The sequence below is a fragment of the Protopterus annectens genome, chromosome 6.part0 (genome assembly GCF_019279795.1).
Source record: "Protopterus annectens isolate FY-2018-M chromosome 6.part0, PAN1.0, whole genome shotgun sequence".
Lineage (NCBI taxonomy): Eukaryota > Metazoa > Chordata > Ceratodontiformes > Protopteridae > Protopterus > Protopterus annectens.
In genome coordinates this window covers 180,058,987-180,079,807 of record NC_056737.1, presented here as the reverse complement: position 1 = coordinate 180,079,807, position 20,821 = coordinate 180,058,987, and the positions used below count along the sequence as shown (strand labels likewise).

The 20,821-nt window shown below is 41.1% G+C and overlaps 1 protein-coding gene across 1 annotated transcript in view; it reads left to right on the top strand.

Moving 5' to 3' along the window:
- Positions 1 to 20,821, top strand: part of ANGEL1 (angel homolog 1) — a gene marked incomplete in the record, with an annotated part of 1,002,072 nt that overhangs the window by 291,199 nt on the left and 690,052 nt on the right.

The window sequence follows — 20,821 nt, the reverse complement described above, 5'->3', positions numbered from 1 at the left end:
CACTTGGTGTACAATGTCTGCTCAGCTCAGCAGATATGACTTTCCATGGCAGCATTTTCACCTCTTCCTTCCCATGATGCCTCTTGTCTATTTCTTGGATTTTCCAGTTTCTTTCCTCCACTAATTGTTTTTGGTTGGATTCTAATGGGTCCAGCCTTATTCTTTGGATGAAGCTTTGCAGAGTCTTCCTTTTAGTTCCCACTGTATTCAGATTTTGTGAGTATACATTGTCAACCTTGTTAACTACTTTATTCTAGAATCTTTTTTTGCTGTATTTTGAGACCTGTGTTACTAACACCATATATATTCTCCCTTTTTATGCTGCTTCCACCCTTGAGTCAGTTGCTAAGACTTTAGTCTCCCTTCCCTTGAAGCTTGGGTGAATTGCAATATTTCCTTTTTGTCAGTTTATATAGTTATTTTTTTTTTGTTTTGTGCTACCAATGTCTTGTTTTTCTGGCATTGTTTAATGTTACAATGCCTCACCTTTCTCTTGCTTAGGTTGTTTCCATGCTGCCTACAAGTGGGCAGGTATTGGCCTATCATATGCAGGCCTGTGTCGATGGCTGCATCAGCATTGCTCCCCTTCTGGACTCTATTGCTGGCTGTTTCTGGTACTGTGTCAACCCCTTTGGCACTTGCTCAGCCTTTGGCCATGTGTTGGGCCCAGCATGGGCTTCCCTAATGATGCATAGGCCAGCATTGGCAAACCACAGACTATAGGAAGACTAGTCTATGTTCCTTTTTTGGCTACCTCAGTGTTGGAGGCCCAGCATAGGCTTTACTCCTTGCTCGTTGTAGGACCCACAAGGAGCTATGTCCTTGCACCCTTTTGGGTCACTAGAAATCCTTTGGCCTAAGGACAGCTGGCTTTCCTAAGACTGTTTCCATCTTCAGACCCGCATGGTTCCCCAGAGAAGATGAGGAAGAGAACCACAAAGTCTCGCCACATTGATATTCCAGTGGTAGATGAATAGTACCACTGTCGCGTCAAGGGCAGAAGAAATTCAAGGAAGTTCTACATATGATGAGGGGAAAGGCTTGACCCATCCCAGAGATTTGCTGTACACAGAAAAGAATGCAGGACTTGTTAAGCATCCCTCTGAGTGGTTCCTTTTCTTGTTGGAGATGCATTTAATATAGCACATGTCAGCTAGACATTGTAGCTCTGTAGTTGAGGAACTCAAGATTTTCAGACCCCTATAAGATTGCATTGTCTGAGTGGAGATGTCTAAGCTAAATTATGCCAGAGTCTGGCCACTTTCAATACAAATATTACTTAGTCACTGTTTCTCCAATCCCCCTGTCCCCCTCACAAGTCAGTCAATGTAAACTTTATTGTCATTTAGAACTACACACGTGTAGCCTAAACAAAATTTCATGCATCGCCTCAATTCTTGAGATTACAAAGGAAAGTGTAACAACACATACAAGTAAAGGAATAAACATAACTAAGAAATACAATACTACTCCCAGTACATGCAAGAAAGAGCGTAGACATTTACCAACACTTGTACATGAAAAGAATACCCTCCCCTGAGTTAAATTAACTAGCCTATTTAAAGCAAAATAAAGCAACTTTTGAAAGGCCCAAGTTATTTGTCTAATGTTGTACTTGTGAAATAAATAATAGATTGTAGATATAATAAATAAGTATTGCACTTACTCAGAATATATGTAAGTATATATTCCACAAATAAATAAAAAATTGCCTTTTTATGTGTCCAGACCCCTGGGATTAGTGCCAGAGTTCAGAAGTCTAATCACTGTAGGGTAGAAACTCTTAGTGAATCTTGTAGTCCTGCAGAGGATGCTGCGATATCTCCTGTCCAATGCCAGATGCTTAAACAGTCCATGCACAGGATTTGTGTTGTCCTGTATTATGTTGGTGGCCTTTCGGATGCTTCTTGCAGAATAAAGATGTATCGATGGAAGATTGGAACCTGTTACCTTCTCTGCAACCATCACCACTCTTTGTAACACCTTCCTTTCTGTAACTGTGCAGCTTCCAAACCACACTGTGAAGTTGCAGGTGAGGATGCTCTCTATTGCACCTCTATAGAAGGTGGAGAGAATATGAGGAGGGAGCTTAGCCTTTTTCAGCCTTCTTAAAAAGTGGAGGAGTTGGTGTGCTTTCTTGACCAGTTGGCTGGTGTTTCGTGACCATGTGAGATCCTCTGATATGTGTACACCCAGGAATTTCGTACTCTTAACCTTCTCCATACTCTCACCATTAATCCGGAGCATTGGGTGGTTTGTTTTTCTTTCACAAAGTCAACGATAATCTCTTTGGTCTTGTTTATATTCAGGTCAAGGTTGTTCCACTCGCACCAACTAATCAGAGATGCCACCTCCTGTCTGTACACCCTTTCATTCTCCTTTGTGATGAGCCCCAAAACTGTGGTGTCATCAGCAAACTTGATGATATGGTTGGACTTGTGCTTAGCATAGCAGTCGTGGGCCAGGATGGTGAATAACAGTGGGCTAAGAACGCATCTCTGTGGAACCCTGGTGTTAATTGTGATGCACTTTGATGTGTTTTTACCTGAACACACCCTCTCTGGTCTCTCAAGCAGGACATCCAGGATCCATTTACAGAGATGTTTACTGATTTCTAAATGTGCCATTTTTTATCAGCTGCATTGGTACCACTGTATTAAATGCAGAGCTGAAGTCTGTAAGCAGCATCCTCGTATAGTTGTCTTTGCCCTCAAAATGCTCAAGGGAAATGTGTAGTGCTCAATGTAGTGTATTTTTGGATGACTATTTCAGATGAAATGTCACAAACTGTGGAGGGCCTGTTTGATGGGCCATCCAAGGGAGAAAGCCATCAATCAGATTTCTTTGTCTTTGAATATCAGTAGCATTGAAGTACATGTTTCATGAGGGAGCTGCGAGGATGGTGAAATGCAGGATTGAAATCCCTTGGCACTCTTGGGTGCACCTTATTCCTTTTGTTAAGTTCATCAAGATGAAATGCTTGAGTGCCCTTTAAATGAAATGTGCTGTTAGTACTTGAACTTCACCAACATTCTAAGGGCTTAAAGGACAAGGGACGAACCCTTTCAGCTGTTGGATGATGCTTCCTCTTCTCCACTGTTCTTTTTTCAGGACACAAAGGAACCAGGGAAAGGCACTTTTTCGTGCACCCTTCTCTGAAGCCTTTCACACAGAAAACATGAAAGGTAAAATGGAAGAGGTTCTCTGTTTGCATTGCTCATCATAACATTGATACATTCTCTGCTCCCATTTCTAAGGTTTTCCAGTATTTGTTAGAAATTCTTGACCAGAGCTAAGTTGTTCATTAATTAAGATGCACCTGGACTACTATATCAGTTTTCCAAGCTGGGCAGAGTCTGTTTTCTAAAGCTTCTCTTAGTCTGAAGAGCCTTGGTAAGGAGTGTTTTCTATGTCCTCTTGTTAGCAAGCATGTTCCTCCACGGCGACTGTTTTTTGTTGTGTCAATACTAACTTTTGTGTATGAGCTGGCATCCTCTACAAATTTTGACATGGAAAAACACCTTTGTGGCTGCAGCTTCTGCAAGGAGGACTTCTGAACTGCAAGTATTATGTGACGTGTCTCAGTTTGGATTCATCAAGGGCAGGTCATGCTTACTCAGCTTGGTAGATTTTTTTTGAAAAGGTCACTAAAGCAATGGATTAAGACAAAAGATACACGCCGCATACCTTGACCTGGCCAAAGCTGCTGAAACACAGCATACCTTGACCTAGCCAAAGCTGCTGACACTATACCCCACTCGGGCATAGTAGAAAAGCTAAATAAACTGGGAATAAAAGTCTCTCATCCACTGGATTGCCAAACTGCTCACAGAATGCAGATAATCAGAATAGGGGAAGTTGCCTCCACAAAGAGACCAGTCACCAGTGGAGTCTCCCAGAGTTTTGTGCTGGGACCTGTCCTGTTTGGCTCCTACTTTTCTGAAGTAAAAGTCAGTACCAAAGGGCCAGGCTAAGTTTGCAGGTGACTGGAATCCAGGAGCAGTCATTGAATCCCCAAGTGACTTAACCGTCCTGCAGGAAGGTTCATCTCAAGTAAATAACTGGCATCAGAAACATGGCCTGAAATTAAATGCCAAACCCCAAGGAACTACCAAATCGACAGTACACCACTAAGTGTTGACCTAGTTTTTGATTTGGGAACTTATGTGGACAGTGACTTAACTTTTGTTCAGCATGTGTCTGTTGAAGAAAGTCCTTGTATATTGTACTGGTTATAGATAGAGTGATTGTGTCTAGCTCTAGGGATGTCATTATCCCCTTTACATGGCCCTCATTAGGCTACTCATTGAATATTATGCCCCCTTTGGCATGTATCTGTTCAGACAAATGCAACAACTGGAATGCCCTCAGATTTACCTTACTGAGAGGATACAACATGTCCTACATAGACAGATTCAGTCCTGTCACTATACTCCGTTTCCTACAGACCGCTAAGAGGTGACCTATGTTTGGCATACAAGGCATCCTCCGACCCATTACTGATGGATTTACTACACATCAGCAAGTCAGATGGTATCAGAAAGACTCTGTCTAGAGAGCTAAACCTCTTCTGCAGCATCAACAAAACGTTTTGGAGGGACCGGTATATTTCGCTGAGGATACTGCTGCTATGGAACAGACTCCCTATCCTCATAAAACAAACTTCATCCCTGTCTATTTTCAAACACATCTTAGATCTATGGATGGTAAAGAGAAAATGTTATAAAAGTAAGCAAACTGTACAGAGGTTGCAAGTGAAAGCTTAACAGTACATAAAAATCAATCCAAAAGACAAAAATTGGAGCTTACAAACACCAGCGCAAATATAATTTATTTTCAAACAATTGCAAAACTTTCAGGTAAAACACCCTTTCTCAATGTATAACAGAAAGTTTACCCCCGGATTGCCCGCTGTACTAATAATGGACAGCAGCAGCTCCTATCTGCTTTGTCCCATGCATAGGTCACTTTCAAAAGTACCTGTGATATGACCTCAGTTATTCTCATTAGGGGTGGTATATAATTATCAACCATGGGATAGGTAAGGAAAATCTAACCAAATGGGATAGGTTATTTCAAGCACAAAAAAGGGAAATTGTCTAGGCTTAAAATGGCCCAAAAGGGCAGCTAGCTTAGTACTAACCTACGAACCTGTGTGTCAACCCTCCATATATAGTTTTACTCAGGGAAGAGTTTCCTTGAGGACCAACCTGTCATTTATAACCACATTCTTGAGCTTGTTGATCTTTGAAGTATATAGTCATAGTTTTACAATTACTTTGTATACTACGGCATGTGGCTCCCTTCAATAACCTTCTGCATTTTCTTCCCCATTGTGCCTGTTTTAAGGCATGATATTTAAAATAAAAATTTTCACAAACTATAATTTCTCCTTAAGTGATATCACTAAAAAGTTAGTTGAACGTTACCTTCAGTGATGTTAATGGAAGGGAGTACATGTGAATGTGTCCACAGGCTTTAATGACAGCACCACAGCATACGATTGGAGCCCTGTTCATTAAAGTTTAAGGATGCTTTCTCACGCTAGCCCTCAGGTGATGAGTAAGTTAGGGAGTTCAGTAGAATTATTTAAGTGGCTCCTTTAAAAAAAAAAAAAAACTACAGAGCTTTTTATTACGAAACTGCCCACATAATTTTAGTAAGATGGGATGGAGAGTACATTGTGGCACCTAAGTTGCAAAGTGCCATTGTCTATATTAAAATTGCAAATGTAGACCTTAATCAGGCTTTTGAGCTTCTTGTGTTGTATGGGAGCTTTTCTAACCTTGATAAATTTCTGCTACTTTGTATGGATGTCCATAGGCAACTGAAGTACTTTGTGGGCAAAACTAAAGATTTTCGCAAGGTACCCAGTTATTTGTTTGCTTTGCCTCCCAGAAACTAGGGCAAATGTTATTTAAGCTATGTTTGGCTCACTGGTTATTAAGTATGTCAGGGGACTTCAGGGCTGCCTGCAACAGATTCCACCACGGCTGTCTACTTCAGCAGCTTTTACTCGCAAGACATTGGTGGGGATAGCATTTGCACAGCAGCAACATGTCCTCAATGATTACCCTCACTAAATCTGTTATGAGCTGGACATCAGTTCCAGTTTCTTACTGGCAGTCTTCTCGAGCTGCATTGATCAAGAGATAAGTTCTGTAGACCAGCCATCCATGAGGATTAGCTAGGGACTTTGTCCTAAAGGTAAACGGACTGAATTCTCCTTTAGCAGATGCGGAACTTGTGTATTAGCATAAATAAAGATCTGCATGGTTTTTAACCAACCTCGCCTCCTTTCCCCTGCTTGGGTAGGGGAAGGTCTGTTAACTGTATAAAACCATTGTTTCTTGTTAGCTTTGACAGAAACTGGAGGATGGAGAAAAGAAATGTACATTATGAGAAGTAGGATATGCATATGTAGACTGAGAAAGTTATGTCAGCTGAGCTGCACCCACATTTCATGCCAAGGCCTAAAGGCCAGTAAAGACTGAGTTCTCAGAGGAGATCTAAAATTATGGTAAGTAGTTTTGTTTATTTCTCTGCACCTGTTTCATTTGTAGTAGCTTCACCTATTTCCTTATTATTGATAAAAATGGCTAGTAGATCACAATGTCCTTCTATTCAATGTTGCAGTATTCTTTACATATGGGTTGTATTTCACCCAATGACCTGATGTCCAGCCTGTATACAAAAGCTTCAAGCCACTGCCTGTATGTGGTATGTCACACAAAGGCACAGATAACTTCAGCCGTAAAAGAGACGTCTGCACTTACAATCTTCAGAACTTTTTCACCGCCATTTGGAAAGGTTGACTGTTACATTTGGTCTGCCATTGGGTATTGCTGGTTTCGCCTTTCAGCTTCAGATAAGTACCCTCTTGGGGATTTAATTTGTTGCTACTGCCTCTTATTGTTAATGTCATCAAGGAAGGGCAAGTGTAGGTGAGGAAGGCAAATTCCACGTAAGGATAGTCACAAGCTTTGCTTGTTCTGTTTAGGGCCTACTGACGACCATCGTTTATGTTCTGTCTTTCAAGCCTTTGTGCATAGTCTGTCAGCTTTAAATCACGATTTAGAAAACCAGAGACTCAAACGTCTGGCTAGGGATGCGATGGAGAGTTCTGGCAGTTATTCTGAGCAATCTGTGAAGAGAGGAAAGTCAGCAAAGCTAGGGCCGAATCCTCTATGGCTGTGTCTTCTCCCTCCGATGTTCTCCTTGAGGTTGGTGAAAACCCAGTGGTCTGTTTGGAGGCAGGGTACACTTAATCATCAGGTACTACAACAGAAGTCATCAGGAGTGGGGATCCTAGCATGTCCGAGGCTATGCAGACGTCCAGTTTGGACGACTTGGGGGAACCACGGTTTGTTATTTTGAAAGACTCTGGATCTCTTCCTACCCCTCAGTCTAAGGACGTGTCAGACATAAAGCCTACATCCGCCCATTCTCCTCAACAAGAAAAGCATGTTAAGAAGAAGCAGAAGACTAGGCATTCCACCATTCGTTCCACACCTCTGTTGGATTGGAATGCTTTTTTGCAGGGTCTCATTAAGGCTGTGATGTGTAACGTGAATGGTTGCTGAGATATTGTAAGTTGTTTAGAAAATATTACAAATGTAATAGTTCCTGTGTTTACAGTGACATATAAAATTCGGTTTAAGACCTAGAACCTAAAAAATACTACCACTATAAAAATAGTTTGTGCTGAAGAGTTTGCCATTTATACTTCTTTCTTAACCCCTATGGTCCCAGAGGTGTGAACAAATGTTTGAAATGTGAGGACATCATTTTATTCTGTCCAAAGGCTTAGACTCCGCCCATTGGAAGTTATAGTGTAAACGTCCTGAACTCCATTGGAGAGAGTGAGTTAAACACTTTCTTGGTGGTGCCTTCTTTCAGGATGTTTTCTCGGCGATCTCTTCTTCCCCTGGTTTCTCTTCAAGCTTTCACCTACAGTTCAGGAAGCTCTTGCTTTTCTTAGTGGGTTCTTTGCACTTTCAGTTTTCTGCCTTGCCTTTTGGTCTTTCCACTGCTCCAAGGATATTGACAAAGTGCTTAGCCCAGCAGCTGCCCATTTAAGGCTGAAAGGGCTTCAAGTTTACCCTTACTTGCACGATCTGCTCTTTCTGGCCAGCAGTCCAGACCTGTTACTCCAACACCTGGACCTAGCTATTCCTTTTCTGCAGGCCCTAGGATTGTCAATAAATTTGAAAAAATTAAGTCTAGCCCCAGGTCAGGATCTCATATTCCTAGGGTGCAGGTTCCAGACAGACTTGATGTTTTTTCTCCTTTCAGAAAACGCAATTTATCTCATGGCATACATGGATTCTCTTCTGCCCCTTTCTTTCATCATGGCCAGGAAGTTCCTGAGACTGCTGGGGGGTTCATGGCCTCCACAATCCCAATGCTGCCGTTTGCAAAATTATACATTAGGAAGTTCCAGTGGTTTCTAAAGACACTTTGATCCCAACATGCTCATCCTTTGGATGTCTTGATTCCTCTTCTTACCTGTCTGAAGATGGAGCTACATTGGTGGATGCAACAACTCAGTCAGAACCCTGGCTTACCTCTTCAGGTAGTTCAGCCAGCTCAGCAGCTTTTCACAGACTCCTCAGATTTAGGTTGGGGAGCAACCTTTGCTTCCAGGAAGGTACAGGGTCTTTGGTCACCTCTCAAAAGAGGGAGCACATCAACATCAGAGAGATGAGGGCTCTGATTATAGATTTGCAGGCCTTTCATCCTCTATTCTTGCCAGGACCCCTCAGGATTCTTACAGACAATACCACTGTTCTTTGGTACATAAACAAGCAGGGGGCACAAAATCTTACCTTCTTTGTCGCCTAGCCTTTAAAGCATGGGAACTGGCTATTCAGTACATAGTGATACTGCATGCTGTGTACTTCCCCTCTGCTCAGAATTTGGTGGCAGATGCATTAAGCAGATCCATGAGACAGTCCCACGAGTGGATGTTTCACAGGGATGTGTTCTTGGACCTAGTTCACCAGTGGGGTACTCCAGAAATGGACCTCTTTGCCTACCATTTGAACAGACAACTTCCTCTTTTTTGTGCCAGGGTCCCTCACTCTCAGGCTTGGAAGGTGTACGCCGTACCCTTCTCATGGAAGGGAGCGTTTCTTTATGCATTCCCCCTTTCCTTTAATTCAGAAAGTCTTGTTGAAAATTCCACAGGAAAAAACAAAAATCATATTAGTGACTCCCTTTTGGCCAAGACAGCACTGGTTCCCTCTTCTTCTGCAGTAGCCAAGGGTCATCACTAAAGGTTACCTCACTAGCTGAACCTACTCACTCAGGACAAGGGATCCTTGGTTTCACCCACATCTGTTAACTCTGCAAATGACTTTGTGGGTGATAAACTTTTGATCCCTTTCAAGCACCTGTTTTCTAAGGCGACGCTTCAGGTTTTGCAGGAGGCCAGGAAACCCAATACTAGAAAATCTTACATTTCCAAGTGGAGACTATTTTCTATCTGGTGCCAAAAAAGAAAAGAGGATCTCCTCTCTGCAGATATTCCTTTAGTGCTTTCTTACATGTGTGAGTTGCATAACAGTGGTCTTTCCTATTCCTCGGTCAAAATTCACTGTTCTGCCATATCTGCTTGCTTATCATTAACTACCCCCTTAGCTTCCAGGCTAGAGGTTAAGCTTTTTCTTAAAGCTGCCCTACACATGAAACCTCCCAGGAAACCAGTTCCTCCTGCTTGGGATCATAACTGTGTGTTAGAGGAGCTTACTCAGGACCGTTCTAAGCCAGCAGCCTCTAGTTGTGCAAAGTTTTGGACATGGAAAACAGTACTGCTAGTAGCCTTAACCTATGCTAGGAGGGTCTTTGAACTTCAGGCATTGATGGCTTTGCCTCCCCTTTTTGGTTTTCCACAAGGACAGAGTGTCTTTAGACATGAAGGATGGATTAGTTCTCAAAGTGGTGAATGAACTGATCAGTCCATCCAGTTGCCTACTTTCTTCCCTTTACCTCAATCCCCTAGTGAGCATATTCTGCATTCCTTAGATGTACATAGACAACTCAGATTTTACCTAGACAAAACTAAGTCTATTAGAAAGTCTGATCAACTTTTTTGTGTCCCTTCATCCCAGGACTCTGGGTTTACCTGTTTCCAAGCAAACTCTCTACATGGATCTCTAAGGCTGTTGTGTTTTAAGTTCTTACATTCCATTAAGGCCTATTCCACCAGATCAGTTGCCTCCTCAGGGGCTTTCTTCAAAGGCCTAGATGCTCACTCCATTTTGGAAGCTGCTGCCTGGTCATCTGTTTATACTTTTACAAAGCACAAGTTGGACACTATCTCCAGATCCAGGGCATGATTTGCTAGGGCAGTTCTGCATGGATTTGTGAAAAATGCTTCTTCTTAGTCTTCCTCTGATACTTCCTTCTCCCTGGGTTCCCTTTGAGCTTTTGCACTCTCCAATTTGTAAAGAATACTGCAACTTTAAATAGGACAACATAGAATAATTGTGTAAATTCTTACTGTTAACATAGATGTTTTTCTTTTTCTCTTGTATGTTGCAGTATTCTGTCCCACCTGTCTTCCCCTCTACAACTTGTTCTTCCCTAGGATGACTACCCTTTAGGCTGTCTTTTTGGATTTCCTTTCCTCATGGTGCTAACTTATTCTGAAGAGTGTACATGCGGATGTCCCTTTTATGGCTGACGTTATCTATGCCTTCATGCGACGTCCCACATACAGGCAGTGGCTTTAAGCTTTTGTTTACAGGGCGAATGCTGGGTCGTTGGGAGGAATACAACCCATATGTAAAGAATTCTGCAACACAGAAGAGAAGGACATCTATGGTTATGATAAGATTTTACACAACTGTTTTTTGTAGTGTTCAGTATTACATTTTGTATCCAACATAATTAACCCAGAAAATTCCAACTTGCACACTCCAGACTCTATAGAATGCTAAATGTTTGTGTGTTTGAATGTTTTGTACTGTACAAATCACTTTATTACATGTATTTATCTGTAAGCTGTGCAGCCACTGCAGAGGGAAGGGGATATTCACTGTAAAAAGAGCATTGGCCGCCCTTTTTGCAACTGCATCTTCCTCTTACCTGTTACTTTTGCAAACAGTGGTTGACTAGAGAATGCAGGTTTATGCTTCTTGTACTTGAGAGGAAAGCACTTCCTAGCCTTTCAGGGGGACAGCTGACTCCTTGTTAAACAGGAAAAAGAAAAACATGGATTTTCTTCTTGAGGTGTTACTGTTCAAGATTCTGTTTATGGATTATTGCCCCTTTATAAGTAGTAAATGACTTACTTTAAGGGAAGAAATACTCCCTTTGCTATAGGCAGTGTACTTCACAGCACACAATACTAAGCTTGCCTGGGGGATTAAGCCTCTTGTACTGCCGATTTATTTGAGCAGATCTTCACTTATTCCAACACATTAATAATGAATGTCCTGATTTGTTTTAAGTCTTGTCATTCACTGTCCAAGAGCTAGAAACATATGTAAATGTTGACCTCTTCATTTCTAAGTACCCACCTCCCTAACTGCATTCTTATTCTGCATACTCTTGGCTTGGCCACATTTATGCTAATCTACCTATGATTTTCTTTTGTCAGTCCATCATTCACATTATGGTAATTGAAAACTGCATGTTGTTACTTTAATATAAGTTGACTTCTGTGTTGGTCACTTAAGATGTCTTGACTGAAATCACTGTTGCAGTATTCTTGACATGTATTGCCTCTGCTTATGTCCAGCAATGATACCAAAGCTTTACCTTCCCTAGGTCATACATCTGACACACGACCTCAGACTTTCTAGCAGCCAGCCCAAACAAAGGTCATGCATTCACTGGACTATTCGCTGTTTGTTTGTTGGTACCTTTGCTTTGATTATTTATCCAGATAAATGCCCCATTGGGGAACATTTCTATCTTACAGTGTTATATTGAAAGTTATAGATGTCAGCTAGAAGGGGTAAGTGCGAGAGCTGTAGGCAGATTCCGTACAAATATTTGCTTACCAAGGGACTTTTTTTGCCTAGGCCCAGAAAACTATCACAAGTCTTGTTCAATCTGTCAGTTGTTCGTTCCAAAAACCCTTAGGTCAAGGCTTTCTATTCTTCACACCTTTTTCAAGACACAGCATCTAAAATATTTGGCCCAGACCAAGATGGCTGACTCAGCATCCTCTGATTTTCTGCCACCAAAGAAAAAAAACTAAAGAGGTCTTGAATGGAGTCACAGTCCAATGTTTCTGACACCAACATACTGCTGAGGTTACAGAACCTGTGATATATCAGGCTGCTTTTCAGTTGCCCACTACTGAGACCCATTTGAAGGCCAGTATGGCTCCTGAGGCATTGCAGACTGCCAGTACGTTAGAGGAACTACATCTCATAATCTCCAAAGGACCACATGGAGTCCCTCAAATGTTAGTTAGGGAAGATATCCCAGGATGTCTAATAGAAGTCAGACAGGGTTCTGAACCTCTGCGTCTAATCCAGGTGGATGCCTTGCCTAAGAAGAAAAAAATAAGACTAGGCATGTGGCCTCTCCCTCAACAGCTAGGGAAAAGGAGTGGGTACATGTTAAATAAAATCAAGAATTCAATACACAGGAGGTTCAGATTCAAAAGTTTACTAGTGTACACCAGGAGGCAAAAAACGTACAAGTACAGAATTTTGTCTGACATGAAACACGAAGCACACAATTTTATATAGGTTTAACATTCAAGCTGTGCCCACCTTACTGACGTGGTATGTCACAAGGCATCTACATCACTTTAGCTTACAGTCTTCTATTCATTAAATCTGCTGATGCTGTATATTTTAAAAAACATTTTCTCTGGTTACAATACGGCCTTGCTATCTACCTGGAAAGACATACTGTCTTTTTGTAAAGTTACTTCTTCAAGGTTTCATATCAGTTCGAATACAATAGCAGATTCAGTCTCTTAATACATATCTTTGTTCTCTGTTACACTTTCTCACACAGCTGCGTGCTATCTCAGTAATACATATACAAGGCCAAATCATCCCAGCAGGAAAGAGCAGAAGATTTCATTATTTCACATATTTAATTTCCTGACCCAGCAGATAATCACTTGTGAAAAGCATAAACATTAAAAACTTGCTAAGCTGGCATCTGCCAGGGTCGAAGGTCAGCTTTGCTTCAAGCCACACTGCAGTTTCAAAACTACTTTACATTTAAACATGAATTAATCCTCTCTACTATATGATTAATAGAATAAAATGCATTATATACTACTTTGCTTTTAAACTAGCATTTCTCATGTATTCGAATACACATTTTTCTAACATTTTCCCCCCTATTAATACTTTATTCTATTTTGAAGTATGCATAGTGTCATTTCATCTCCCAACTTCTTCCACTTAGGATTTTCAGCTAGGTGAGTCTTTCAATCTATACTTCAGAAAATATGTCATCTGAGATCAATCTTTCAATCTCAATATCTTGGTACAAAGTTTCAGTAACAGACACATCAATAAAATCTTTGATTAATCTTTTCATGCAGGGAATTCCACAGCAAACACATGCTCCTATTAGGAGTATACCCACACAAATGGCAATCAGAATATTCATTAGGATGGAACCCCACCCCCTAAATAGATTCTGGAAAAAGTCAGTCAGTGGGTTTGGGCCTGGTTCAGTCATGGCTGATACTTGCTGAATTACCTCTAGGTGATTATTAATTTCATGCCTATTATCTGGTATGTACGCACAGCGTTCTTCTTAGATAAGCGCGCATGTACCACCTCTCGCCGCTAGGGTGAAGTCAAGAGCCATTCGATTTTGTAGCACAACAGTTCTCATTGCATTCAGTTCATCAGTCACCAGTTCTAGGGCAGAAAAAGTTGCATTACTCATTACTTCGAGAAGTTTCGACAACTTCCTCAACTCCCAAATCGATATGACTGCTCCGTAGGCTGGGAATATTCCTGCCCAGGATATAACACTGTCACTCAAGTCCATATGTGTCAATTTGCTTTTGTCTTTCACGGCATTATGATCTTTCCAGCCAGCTTCGATCTTTCCGACTGGATTCACAGGTTTTTCAACTGGACCTTCAGGTTTTCGAGCTGCTTCTCTCACGTTTCATATCTTACCCAAAGGTAATTCTGCAGTATATCTTATTGCCGGAACCAAATAACCCAAAAAACAACTGCCGGACCAATTCTCAGGTAACCATTTATATGCCTTTTTCCCACAAATAAAATAACAGTTTTCTACTTTAGTACTAATACGCATCAGCCCTGCATGAAACATTTTCTGATGTATAACTGACAATTGTTTAAACAAAACTGGATTTTTGCGAATGTCATTCATAGTTGTTTTCAATGAGTTCAAATATGAGTCATAATTAGTATTGCAAAAAGTATTGCCATTACTATTCTTAATATAACATTGGTAAGATATGGTTATATTACAATTGCTCCAGCCCACCTGGAGGGTATCATTTTTATAAAAACATACAACTTCTTTTTGTGTGACAGGTAAAAATAAAGCTATTTTGTCCTGTGATCTCACAGTTCCTGTATCAAAAAGTAAATTCTCCCAAGTCTCATTTATCTCCAAAGGGACAGCGGACATTATCAGTCCTCCATATGCTGTTGGTATAGTTGTACAAACCCAGCAATTTGAAATGTTCATAGTGTCTGCATATACATGTTTCATGGCTAGGTATGTGTTAAAATTTGGATGCCAGTCTATAGACGTTTCGTCACGCCTTCCCACTTTCACTTGTGTGGTTGTGTGTAGGATAAACCACAACAAATGGAAAATTGTCACAATTACAGTCAATAAATGTACACTCAACAAAATGATTATGCAACATCTCTGGGGTTGATCTAAATTTCTATTCGCTTTGTTTTTGGCCATCTCGGCCTGGTTGTGTATCCGTCACAAAGTTTTTATCAAGTTGAAAGTTCTTTACCGGTTTGCAATGTGTCAAATGAACCCAGGATGTCCTCTCGGCCACTCTAACTGCAGTAGGCGTTGCCAACAGAACCTGGTACGGTCCCTCCCACTTTGGACTCGCCCAATTCTTCCTTTTCGTCATTTTCAGCCACATGAATGCCCCAGGGGCCAAGACTGCTTCCACCGGTCTGGTCTGTTCCTTATCTGAAAAAGAGTTAAACTGCAAAACAGATTTATTTGTTAACAGTTTCCTCATATAACTAGTTAATGAACTGTCAGCCTCTTGCTCTGCAGGCATGAGAGCTTTCCACTGAGGCACATAATATGCTCTCCCAAAAAAACATTTCAAAGGGAGTCAAACCCTTTACGTTTGGAACCGTTCTCATACTCAGCAGTGCCAAAGGCAGACAGTATATCCAATTCTTTTGGGTCTCCTCTACTAGCTTCCTAAGCTTATTTTTGAGGGTACCATTGTACCTTTCCACCAGTCCTGCTGACTGTGGGTGGTAGGCACAATGGTTCTTTAAGGAGATACCAAAAAATCTCCCAAGTTGCCGGATTGTCTGGTTTACGAAATGTGTGCCGTTGTCACTATAAATCCTTTCCGGAATGCCAAATCTAGGGATTATCTCTTTTGTCAGGGCTTTCGCCACTGTTGCTGCATCCGGGTTTTTGGTTGGAAAAGCTTCTACCCATTTAGAGTCTACAATTTCCCTTCACACTTATTCAATTCTATGAAATCCATACAAATAGTATGGAACGGGTATGGTGGTATAAGAAAACTTCCTTGCTTGGTTTTAAATGCTCCTTGTGCATGGTGCTTGTTACAAGTATGACAAGCTGCACAAAATTTTTGTGTATAGTTTGTGAATCCGTATGTTTGGAATATTCAGTTTGCTAACTGTACCATCCCCCCTTTTGAGACATGGCACTGCCCATGGCTCAACAAGGCTGCATATCTAAATAAATTAGACGGCAATATCGGTTTTCTCTCTTTGGAAATGTACAGTCCATTCCCAAGAATTGTGCCTCATTTTACCCATTTTTGTTTTTCTGCTTTTGTAGTAAGCGTCTGCATTGTTTTTAACATGTCTAAATCTAAAATCTCAGAGGGTTGTAACTCCTCATTCAAAAGTAAAGTTTCTGAGTCTGAGGCTGCTTGCTTTGCAGCTGCATCAGCTCATGCATTGCCTTTTGAAATCTTATCCTGCTGTTTTGTATGAGCTACACATTTACAAATAGCTACTTTGGTAGGTAACTGAATAGATTCTAATAACTCCAGAATAAATTGCGCATGATTAATAGGTTTTCCACTAGATGTTATCATTCCTCTATTTTTCCATTGTTGTGCAAATACATGTACTGTAGAAAAAGCATACTGACTATCAGTATATATGTTTACACATTTTTTTGCTGAAGTACATGCCCTCGTCAAAGCTGTCAATTCTGCTGCTTGTGCAGATAAGTTATGTGGTAAGGATTGAGCTTCTAAAATTTCAGTGTCTGTAACTACTGCATACCCTACCAGATTCTTCCCTGTAAGACCCCTTCTGCATGAGCCGTCCACGTAATATGTTACCTCGGCATTATCCAAGGGCATATCTGTGAGATCTTGTCTAGGTAAAGCTAACTGTTCAATTTCCTGCAGGCAGCTGTGTGGTGTGCCCTCCGCAGGAGTTGGAAGTAATGTTGATGGATTCAATGTCGTACATCGTTCAATTGTCATATGAGGTTGGCTCAGCAGTATAGTCATACACGAAAGATGTCTAGCAGGAGAAAAGTATGCCATTTTTTCTTGCAGTAAAATTATTGCAACTGCATGAGGCACTCTCAATGTGAGAGGGTGGAATACCACCACTGAGGCTGAAGCCTGTACTGCCATTGCAACTGCAACTACTGCTTGTACACAGTGAGACAAAGATCGCGCCACTGGATCTAACTGTGATGAATAATAGGCTATGGGGCGTTGCTTATCCCCATGTTGTTGCATCAATACTGACGCCATATATCCTTGCTTACAATCTAAGGTCTGAAAGAATCGTTTATGATAATTTGGAAGTCCTACTAATGAAGAAGCTATCAACTGCTTCAACCTGCAGAAAGCCGTTTTTGCTTCAGGTGTCCATTGTAAGATATCTTGTGCTGCCATTGGTGTCTTATATATCAAGTCAGTCAGTGGAGCAGATTCCAAAGCATAATTTGGTATCCAGCTCCGACAAAAATTAGTTGTACCCAAGAAGGACATCATTTCCTTCTTGGTTGTTGGTTTGGGTGCTTGCAAAATTGCTGTTTTTCTTTCCTCATCCAATATTCTACCCTCATTGGATATTACATATCCTAGGTATCTAACTTGTTTTCTCCAAAGTTGTAAATTACGTTTGTTCACTTTGTGTCCTTGTGTTGCTAAATATTTCAGTAATGCTACAGTATCCCCCTGCACTGTTGCTGGGTAGGGGCTGCTAGCAAGATGTCATCTACATAAAGTAGAATTTGACTACCTCCCGGTGGGGTAAACCTTGCCAAGTTGCTAGCCATTTCTTGTGCAAATATTGTTGGGCTCTCACAATATCCCTGTGGTAGTCGAGTATACGTATACCTTTTACCCTGAAATGTAAATGCAAACCAATATTGACTATCAGGATGTATTGGTATTGAAAAGAAAGCATTGCTAATATCTACCACGGAGAAATACTTCTGTTGCGGTTCTAAATCGTTTAACAAAGTATGTGGGTCTGGCACCATAGGTGCTCTAGGTATTACTGCATTATTTACAGCTTGTAAATCTTGTACCATCCGCCATTCCCCGTTTGCTTTTTTAACAGTAAATAGGGGTGTATTACATGGTGAATCAGGAGATTCTACCAGTACTCCTTCTTTGAGTAATGCTGCTATTATAGGCTTAATTCCTATTTCTGCATCCTTTCTCAAAGGGTATTGTCTTTTCTGTGGTCTAAAAGCTGACTTTGGGGTAATTGTAACTGGTCCTGCTGTCCGAATAAGTCCTACATCTGGCTTGCATGTTGACCAAAGAGTTGTTGGAATTTCACATAAGGCCTTTTCTTCTTCTTCTAATAAAAACGCTAATCAGCTGTCCTCGCTAGATTGCAAGTGTACAGCTGGCTGTGTCTGTGTCAACCAATTCAGTTTTTGTTTTTGTATCCCTTGTTCTGATGGTTCTAAGTCAGTCTAATTCTCCCATCTTGTTACTTTTTCTCCTAAGTCTGCCCATTTGACACTTTTGTTCTGTGTCAAGCTGACATGTGGTAATCGATTTGATCTATATAATGCAAGGAATTCTTGAGGTAATGAACAGCTAACTACACTGTCCCCTCAGTATCCCAGTACAAAGTACGCAATACTAATCTAGTTGCTCGATTTCGGAACAATTCTTGCTCATACTCTCTATCAGGTCCTGGTGAGTACAGTAGTATAGAGTATAGTGTAACAAATGCTGTTGATCAGTGTCAAGGGAGGGGGCTTTACTGATGGCTACGTTCATCAGTTCCTCTGTTACTGCCCCTGGACCAGTCGTGACTAGGTCCTGGCTGTGCCAGTAAATAGTTTCACCCTATGATCGCACTACAAAGGTATCCATTTGTCTCTGTGCTTCCATACCTTGTACAGTTGGAACTACTGCTATGCCAAATATCTGCATAAGGTCCCTGCCCAATAGGTTTACTGGACACTTTGCATAAACAACAATTTTACTTCTCTGGGTCATACCTGAAACCGGGTCAGTTATTGCTATGTCATGGGAAAGTGGTTCCCTATATAGCTGCCCGTTTGCTGCTTTCACTAGTATATAATCAGGTGATTCGGAATGTTCTGGTAACTTGGAGAGGTGTATCAAAGTCCGTGACGCTCCTGAGTCACAGGAATTCCCTTCCCTCCACCAGAAGTGTAACTTCCGGTTTCGTATCTGCTAAGTAGAGCTCTAAGCTCAATAATGCTAAGTCCAAAATTTCACTTTCTTCATCCTCCATATCTACTTGCACTTCCTCTACTCCTTCTATCACATTTACATTTGTTTTCTGTTTATTAACTTTTCCTGATGATTTCTGACTTTCACGTGATGTATCTTCACTATCATATAGTCAGTCCTCATCTCCCTTATCTTCTGTAATTACCTTTTTGTTTTGCTTACAATCCCTTAATAGATGTCCCTTTTTCCCGCACTTGAAGCATTCACCTCTCTTTTTTCTCTCTTCAAAATCTTCTGATCATTTGTCAGACTGTCTTTTTCCCTGGGCATTCTTCTTGCCCTTTTTACCTGACTGTAACACAAATACTTCAGCTCCGTCTTCAGCAGTGAAGACTTGCACCTTCTTTTTCTTTTTACTATTAAAATGTCTTTCAGCATGTCTAGCGTATTCGAGTAAGGTTTGTAGCCTCCCTGTTCGATGGTCTATCGTATGCTTCGTAATGAAGCTACTAATAGGCGCAATGCAACCTTTCAAAAATGCATTTTTCAATTGTTGTTCATACGGGGAATCATTCGTTTGGTTCTCAGGAACCGGCATTCCGCTATGATTATTAAAACACTCTAATAATCTAGCATAGTACCCATCTATTGTCTCATTTTCCTGTTGTATGCATTGATTAATGCAAGTCCAGTCTGCTCTAGGTTTCCATTTCTCAGAGATTCGGTCTGTTAGACCTTTCACTCTTGTCTAACTCTGCGTCACTATGTGGGAGTGGTCTAAGCTCTGCATTACGAGGATTCCAGGTGCCACAAATCATGTGCCAATCTGGACCTATAATTTGTCTTACTACTTTTTCTACTTCTTCCCCATTCAAGTGGTAACTCAACCTCATACCTTGTAAATCTTCTAAAAATTTTGTAAAATTAACTTTAGGATGGGGGATTCCCTCAGTAGCCTTCTGGATATCTTCCGGTGTCCATGGTCTGTATACTAAGAGTGTTGGGTTTTGCCCTTCCTGTCCTGCCTGAGGATTTGGTACTTCTATAAGTGGGCATATTTCTTCCTCACTCTCATCCTGTAAGTTTCTCTCTATTTGATATGATTCTGTGTCCCTATGTGTTTTACGTGTTCGTGACCTAGTCCCAATAGGATCTCTAACAAATGGTTGTGGTCTTGCTGAAACTTCAGGATAACGCGGGGGCGGACCAGCCTGTCCACTCGCTTCATATCCTGAAAAGGGTAAGGGAGGGGGCAAGGGAGGAGGAGGAGGAGCTGTCGCTATTACCAAGTTATTATCCTCTTTGTCTAAAAACAATGTTTTTGAATTTTTCAGCTTCTGTTCTCTACGATTTGCTTCCTCAATCCACCTGTGTGCCTGAGGAATGCCTAATTGGCATTGCTTTTTTGCCTGACCTCCCGCATCAGATTTAAGCTGTTTAAGGAGTTTAACTAGTGAAGTCTTATCTAGTTTACCATCAAATTCATATTTGTTAACCCATTTCGTATAATACCTAACGTTATCGGAACGTTGTGATTGCATGCATTTTGTGTCTTCGGTTAGGGGCGGATCTCGCGATGTCTTAGTGCACTGATTACCCATGACAAAGAAAATGTTACGTAACCCTTTTTATCACGTGATATCAAATTCTCAGTTTCTGTTTGCAGTGTATCTAGAATAACTGCCTACCTTATTCTGTTACCCTGATCTATGACCAAATATACAGTGCTTCCTTTTGTCCCTGATCTGCAAAACAAATCTTGACAACAATATACTGTAACCTAGTCCCTGATCTAAAACAGAAAAAAGGCAAATTCTTCCTACCTGAGCCTCCGGTATTGAACTGTCCAATGTCCGCTCTTCGGCCACAGATCAGAAAGTGGCCAGCCTCTTTAAACGACAGTTCAGTCGGAGGTCTTCTTCACCCAAAAAGAACCGTTTCGGTAACTTCTCCTGCGCAGTATTCGAGCAC